Source organism: Taudactylus pleione, unplaced genomic scaffold (genome assembly GCF_031769625.1).
Source record: "Taudactylus pleione unplaced genomic scaffold, aTauple2 ptg000270l, whole genome shotgun sequence".
Classification (NCBI taxonomy): Eukaryota; Metazoa; Chordata; class Amphibia; order Anura; family Myobatrachidae; genus Taudactylus; species Taudactylus pleione.
This window is the reverse complement of record NW_028284672.1, coordinates 6,130,290-6,138,200: the sequence shown is the minus strand read 5'-3', so window position 1 is coordinate 6,138,200 and position 7,911 is coordinate 6,130,290. Positions and strand designations below refer to the sequence as shown.

The 7,911-nt window shown below is 38.1% G+C and overlaps 1 pseudogene; it reads right to left on the bottom strand.

The window, feature by feature from the left end:
* Positions 1-2,506: 2,506 nt before the first annotated feature.
* On the bottom strand, positions 2,507-2,615 carry LOC148513759 (5S ribosomal RNA; annotated as a pseudogene).
* Between the last annotated feature and the right edge of the window lie 5,296 nt (positions 2,616-7,911).

Genomic DNA, 7,911 nt, shown 5'->3' with positions numbered 1-7,911 from the left:
GTGACTTGGCTTCACCAATGCAGTTCAGTATCAATCAGCTTCCTCTTGAGATTTTTGGGGCCGATTTTAAATTAGATCCATCCACTTTTCTGTCTGGCCACAGATGTCTACTTATTACCTTGCAAAAATGTGAGACTCTGCCTTTGTATTGTAAAAAAATAGCCTATCCCACCCACTCTTCTCACGTGCGATTCCGCATCTGTCATTATTAGTATCTGAACCTATACAAGCCCCATGCTTGGTGCAAATGATCCAGCAGAAACAGACATCCCATCTCATCTGCACATTAAGTAAGAGCACACTTACAAGAAAGAAGTATATGATCACCATCCAATTACTACACCCATTTCACGGATAGTATGGTCTGTCGATGGATGTATCATTCCATACACACAAGCTATCTCTGTCCATGTGCAGATACGTGATCTGGTGCATGAGCAGATATTGGTATCTTTCTGTGGTACATGCACAGTATTATGAATTCAGCAAGATCTGTGCGCATTGGAAATTGCATGTGACTCAGAGTAGGTAGATTCTACCAGAGAACACCGTACACACAAACTCAATACAACATGGGTGCAATGTCTTATAATAATGCAGGTTTAAAGATTTCAGGCAAAGATACCCAAAAGAGCCCGGAACTCCATAGATAATGTAAAAAGGTGAAATAAAAATGTATTGAAGAAAGTCCAACAAAGCCATAAATTCATAAATATATATATATATATATATATATATATATATATATATATATATAGTCCAAAGTGTCCACACTCCAGTATCGCAATCATATTGTCGGGGTGCTCAATTTAAGGGCAGAAACTGTCCATAGATATACAGAAAAAATAATCGTCACTCACCAAATAGTAGAAAAAGTTCTGTTTATAAGCAAAACATGGTTCAAATACCCATGACAGCAGAATACAGTGGTTCAGTTCAGTCGACGTTTCGATCCCAATCCAGTTTCTTTGTCAAGACACAGCAACCATGTAGCAGCAGTACTTAATTGTCAGAAGACCAAGTGCAGAATATACACCATCACCATGTAGCCAGACTAAATACCCTCATCAATTAACTGAAGTTGCCACCCCCGGCCATATAGCCTGCTGGGTAAAAAATCAAACAAATTTGTGGTATAGCCAATACTATATATACATAAAGCCACAAACTCCAAAAGTAAAAGGCTCTTACCAAAATGGGAACAGCATGTTGAGTTAAACGCTGTCCACAGGAGCACAGAAAGCCATTAAATTTGTTATGTTCTGGGTTGTTTGTGGACCCGGGGTGGTAGCAGGAGCGATCACAGAAGCGGGTTTGAATATAAAACTAGGTGAAATAATACGTGTTTGAGTAGACATAAAATATGGCAGTAAATAAAAGTCCAGGTATATATATGCGTGCACTAGAGTTCTGTGGTGGGAGTAATGGGTTAATGTCCAAGTAGAAACAATTACAACTGTCCAGGTGTGCAGGTAGTGAGACTGGAATAATCAAACAGGTATGCAGGTAGTGATGCAGGAAAATAATAGCCAGGTATGCAGGTAGTGAACTAAGGCAAATGAGCAGGATGTCAGCAGGCTCAGGCAATCAGGTATGGGCAAGGGTGGTGGAGGAAGCAGGGAGCTGACAGGCAGACTGGCAGACAGCAAATTTCACATGAACAGGATAAGCACAGATAACTCCCTCTCAGCTAGGCTGAGATACACATTGCACTGGCAAAGAAGGAAGGCACTGAATCTTCCTAAATACCCCATGCCATGCTGTTACTGGCCGAAGGGAACTTGTGACTATCCAGGATTGGCCGGCCGCATCACATGGCCTGAAGGCAAAATGGAGGTGCCCAAGCCAAACAGAACAGAGACGCCACCAGGCCTTACTAGCGCAGAGAGACAAGAGGCCCGCACAACAATGCACACAGCCAAAGCCCCCCACCAGACACCAGCTCCACCACCAGACAGCCCGCGCCACAACGACCTCACAGGTAACACCTGCCTAGCACCATGCTGAAATACGAAGAATGGAAAAGAGGGAAAGAGAGGGCTAGTCACTGGGGCACTCTTAATGACAAATGTCCACTTTAAATAATATTTGCTAGTTAATTATTTAAGATGATAGCAAATCCACCCTACATAGCACAAATGTTGCACAATCATATATGAACTGCAAATAGAAAAGAGGTGGGTAGTTTGAACACATTAACAATGGATAATCCAACTAAATTCCTATCATTAAAAATTAACTTTTAATCAAAGTTGTATTAAAATCAATATCCCTTCAAACAAAATATAAGAATGATCAATTTAGGGCGAAATTATTGTGTACTGAATAGTAAAATCGCCACATGTATTCATATATACATGTGGATAGGTAAATACCCTGGTCGTAGATATAATAATAATAGTGATACCAATATCCTATTATCTGGATATATGTAGATCGTAGTAATGGTACTGAGTTGCCACTCTGCTGAGTTACCAAACCGTCCCAATCCACCTCCAGTATTAGTAACCTACAGCACCTGGTATTCCCAAGTGGTCTCCCATCCAGGTACTAACCAGGCCCATAACTGTATAGCTTCCAAGATTGGGCGTATCCAGTATGGTATGATTGTAGATAATTACCCAACTGGGGAGTGTGAATGCCCAGGTACACACAGCATAAGAGTGTATGTAGGACTACCTCACCAGAGAAGTCCACTTTGTTAAATAATGCACAGTATCAATGAAAGTATTGCATGAGCGTACTTTAATTATATTCATACAAATGATCACATGATTAAACATATGTCGTAAAACAGTCAAATATGATGATCTGGCTGATTATTGTATTCATAGAGCAGTCAGACAAAATTATTTAGTTAGCTGTTATTAGTTCTGTTGTTCATAAAGCAATAACACATTAATGATGATCTAAATAACAGTGATGCACTTATGACGATCTATATAATAAGTGATTCAATTCAATCCTATAGATAGGCAATTACTGATAATGCATTCTAACAGCTATGATAATCAATGGTTTATATGGCGGCCAACATACAGTGATGCATTTTGAAATAGGTCTCTGACCCCACAGGGTTCATTAAATAAATAAGCTGCCAATGTTATGCTGCTCTTTCCACACACTTAACAACTAAATGTAGGTAGACAGCAAAGTGTGTGCTGTTCTTGTTGATAAGTAATAACCACACCAATATAAATTCTAACAATCATACAAATAATCGATTTCTGTGGTAATCAGCATTAGCTAGAATCTTACACATCAAAGTCTTACTCTAATCCCACCCAGCTCATTGGGTGAGTGAAGATAGTAAAAGAAAACAGTTTGAATGTGCCAGTACTGTAAATAGATGGCAAGATGTATGCCAATCTAGGGTTGGGAAAAAAAACCCCTAAATAAATCGACAAAGAGACAATGTAATCACAATGAGAGCTCTATGTGTTGCTCATGCAAAGGTGTCTGTAATGACACAAAGGTCAATTACAGGCTCACATAAAATCCATTTGTAAAGATGTCTGTAGTGACACAGTGGTCAAATACAGGCATACATACGATCCCAGGGTAAGGCTACTTGGAGTTACTGCATAAGTTGGATATCCAAGGAGGAAGAGGACGCGCGTTTTGCCCAGTCAGGGGGCGTGTTCACCTCACATGTCACGTATTGGGAGACAGACTCCTTAAATATGCATATCCGGAAATTAATTCCACAAAACTTGGAATGTAATTGGCTAGTGAGACACAAGATGCGTCTAAGTTAGCCTGTCATGACCATACATCTGGTCCAATCACCGCACAAATCAGGCGCATTGCATGCTGGAGATTGTAGTCTATCAATGTACAAAGAGATATTCTTAGTCTTAGATAACTGTGTTTTTCTACCATAATATCAAGTACCAATCATAAGTCCATATCCAATATGCTACAGAAAAAGCGTAACCCCACAGCAGGAATTCTAATATAGGCTAATAATGTAATAAAATAAAGCGCTTGTGTATTCACTGATGGCCACGCATTTGTGGACCAATCACCGCAAACGCTAAGTGCATTGCATGCTGGAATCTGTAGTTTATCCACTGATCTATGTGCTGCATAATCGCCATCCTAGTATAAGATGCTGGGGGTAGAAGTTTATATTGGGAAATCACTATAAAGCGCTAGTATTTTCAGTAAAAGCCATGCATGTGGATCATCGCCACAGATGCTAAGTGCATTGCATGCTGGATTCTGTAGTTTAACCACTCATCTATGTACTACAAAATCGCCATCATAGTATAAGATGCATTGCATGTTGGGGATTGTAGTTAATACTTGGAAATCGTCATATTGTAAGAATTGTGTTATGCTCTATCATACCACTTAGTGTAGACTTAGTCCACACCCAATGGGGCTACACAGGAGCGCAGTGCCACACAAGAATTTATTATAGATTAAATAGAGAGAGTGGTGCCTCTGTGTTATTCTGTATGGGCTACACATGTGGGCCAGTCCCCACAGACACTGGATACATTGTATGCTGGGAACCATTGTTTATCCATTAATTTGTGTGCAACATAATCACAGTAACACAATAAAGATAATTTATAAATTAAGAATTCATAAAATATATTACAAATTAGTAGACTGATAAATAGTCAAGGTAGAATGGTCCAATCATGTTCCATATAACAAATCATATATATTGTCCATAATTCACCCTATCAGATACATACTAATGATTGTAATTAAAAAGTGATTACATATGACTAAAATATTCTGAGTAAAGGAGTTCAGGATATCAAAAATTCCATGTTTATCATAGGTTAAAATATTATATAAATTAACATGATAAAGAATTTCACAATCAAAATATTAAAAACATTTGGTGACCCAGATCTAAGGTGATAAAGTGTCTAGTGCATTGTGAAATATGGCAATCTATCAGGTTACCTCAAAAGAGAAGGTAACAATAAGGTATATATGCTAAGATAAAATAAATATAGTGATATATAATTGAATAAACTATGAAGTTCCATTTATCAATACAATGTTCAGGAATGCAAAACTCCAAAGTAGTGATGGGAGTGTAAAAATTCAGTGTATACAAGAATGTATATAGTTACACAGATGAGGAAAAAGTGACAAGTGCCAATAAAACCAAGTGAAAATAAGAATATTGTACGACAATTTTGTCACCAATATATAGTGAAAAGTGTGAACTAGTAATGTGAATTTAAGAGAAGTTAGGTTATCAAATGTATAGATCACAAATGAGGAGACAAAAACATGATCATGTATAGGATCACCACGGAAACAATATACCATGCTGATCAATAAAAAGACACAGAAGAAAGAAAACAATATTTTAGATATTAGAGATTCATGATAAACCTCGTGGGTTCAAAGTGTAAGCCAATGGATCCGGACTTAGGTTGAGTAGGGATGAAGGTGTTATAAGAATACACCATAATTAATAAACTCATTCATCCCGGTTGGATTAAGAGCACCAAGTTTGAATGTCCACAGGCTCTCCTGTTTGAATAGCTCTTGTACCATGTCACCACCACGAATTCCTATGATGACTTTCTCCAGACCAAATGCCTGGAGCTCTTTATAATTCCCATTATGATGTGTATAAAAGTGTCGTGCCACAGATGTTAATTTTTTAAATTTGGCCATATCAGAGGAAGCATTCCTAATTGACCCCATGTGTTCCAAAATACGCAATTTTAGGTTCCTTGAGGTCATTCCCACATATTTTTTGTTGCAATTGCATGTTAAGCAATATATGACGCCCATGGTATTACAGTTTATAAAACTTTTTATCTTGTTCTCTTGTCCATATTTGTCAAGGACAGTATGACATTTGATCATGTATTGACATGCTTTGCACGTCCCGCATGCAAATGACCCCTGCGTTGTGATCTTATTCTTAGGAAATTTGATAAAGTGTATAAAGTTGTCTCTGAGATTTCTAGATCGACGCCATCCCATAGCTACCTTTTTGTCCAATACTTGGGATAAATCTTAATCCAAAAGAAGAACTGACCAATGTTTTTGTATTATCTCTTGTATGGTTCTCCATTCTCTACAAAAACTTCCAATAAATCTTATTTTCTGTGAAGAGTCCTTCTTTTTCTGATTAACCTCTCTGAAAATAAGTTGATTTCTATGAATTTTAGAGACATGGGCTTGAGCTCTTTTTATGCATCTTTTACTATAGCCTCTTTCCCTAAGTCTTTCAGAAAGTTCAAGACTCTTGACTTTGTACACATTGGCTTCTGAGCAATTGCGTTTCAGCCTTAGAAATTCGCCCTTGGGTAAATTTTCAACTGTTGGAGGAAAGTGGGCACTAGTCTGATGTAGGAGGCTGTTCGTGGCTGTCTCCTTGCGATACAGTTCAGTGTGAAGGTTCCCTTCATCTGTCTTGTAAATCTTCAAATCTTAGAAAGATACAGATTTCTGACTATAGTGATGTGTTAGTTTAATGTTGATGTTATTTTTATTGAGTTCACAGATGAAGTCAAGGAGTGATGATTCTTCTCCCTCACATATCATGAGGATGTCATCAATATATCTCCACCAACCCCCAACAAATTGCATACATTTTTCCAATGGTTCTCCAAAGACAAATTCTCGCTCCCATCTGCCCAAGAAGAGGTTGGCATATGTGGGGGCACACACTGCCCCCATAGCTGTCCCCCTCATCTGCAGATAGAATCAATCCCCAAAGGTGAAATAATTCCTGTGTAGGACAAATTTGAAAAGATCCAACAAAAATTGATGAAATGGGCTTGGCTCTTCCATTTGTAAAAAGTAGGCCACTGATTCTAATCCCAGAGCATGGTCTATGCATGTAAACAAGGATTACATGTCTAATGTCACTGGGAAATGATGTTTGTCCATTTTTATATCGTGGATTTTTCTTAAAATGTCAGCCGTATCCTGTATATAGGATGTTAGACCAAGTACATGATATCGCAAGTGTAGATCGATGAATCTACTGGCGTTTTCTAGTAATCCACCCAGCCAATTACATTCCAAGATTTGTGGAATTAATTTCCGGATATGCATATTTAAGGAGTCTGTCTCCCAAAACGTGACATGTGGGGTGAACAAGCCCCCTGACTGGGCAAAACGCACGTCCTCTTCCTCCTTGGATATCTGACTTATGCAATAACCGGACTCCAAGTAGCCTTACCCTGGGATCGTATGTATGCCTGTATTTGACCACTGTGTCACTACAGACATCTTTACAAATGGATTTTATGTGAGCCTGTAATTGACCTTTGTGTCATTACAGACACCTTTGCATGAGCAACACATAGAGCTCTCATTGTGATAACATTGTCTCTTTGTCGATTTATTTAGGGTTTTTTTTTCCCAACCCTAGATTGGCATACATCTTGCCATCTATTTACAGTACTGGCACATTCAAACTGTTTTCTTTTACTATCTTCACTCACCCAATGAGCTGGGTGGGATTAGAGTAAGACTTTGATGTGTAAGATTCTAGCTAATGCTGATTACCACAGAAATCGATTATTTGTATGATTGTTAGAATTTATATTGGTGTGGTTATTACTTATCAACAAGAACAGCACACACTTTGCTGTCTACCTACATTTAGTTGTTAAGTGTGTGGAAAGAGCAGCATAACATTGGCAGCTTATTTATTTAATGAACCCTGTGGGGTCAGAGACCTATTTCAAAATGCATCACTGTATGTTGGCCGCCATATAAACCATTGATTATCATAGCTGTTAGAATGCATTATCAGTAATTGCCTATCTATAGGATTGAATTGAATCACTTATTATATAGATCGTCATAAGTGCATCACTGTTATTTAGATCATCATTAATGTGTTATTGCTTTATGAACAACAGAACTAATAACAGCTAACTAGATAATTTTGTCTGACTGCTCTATGAA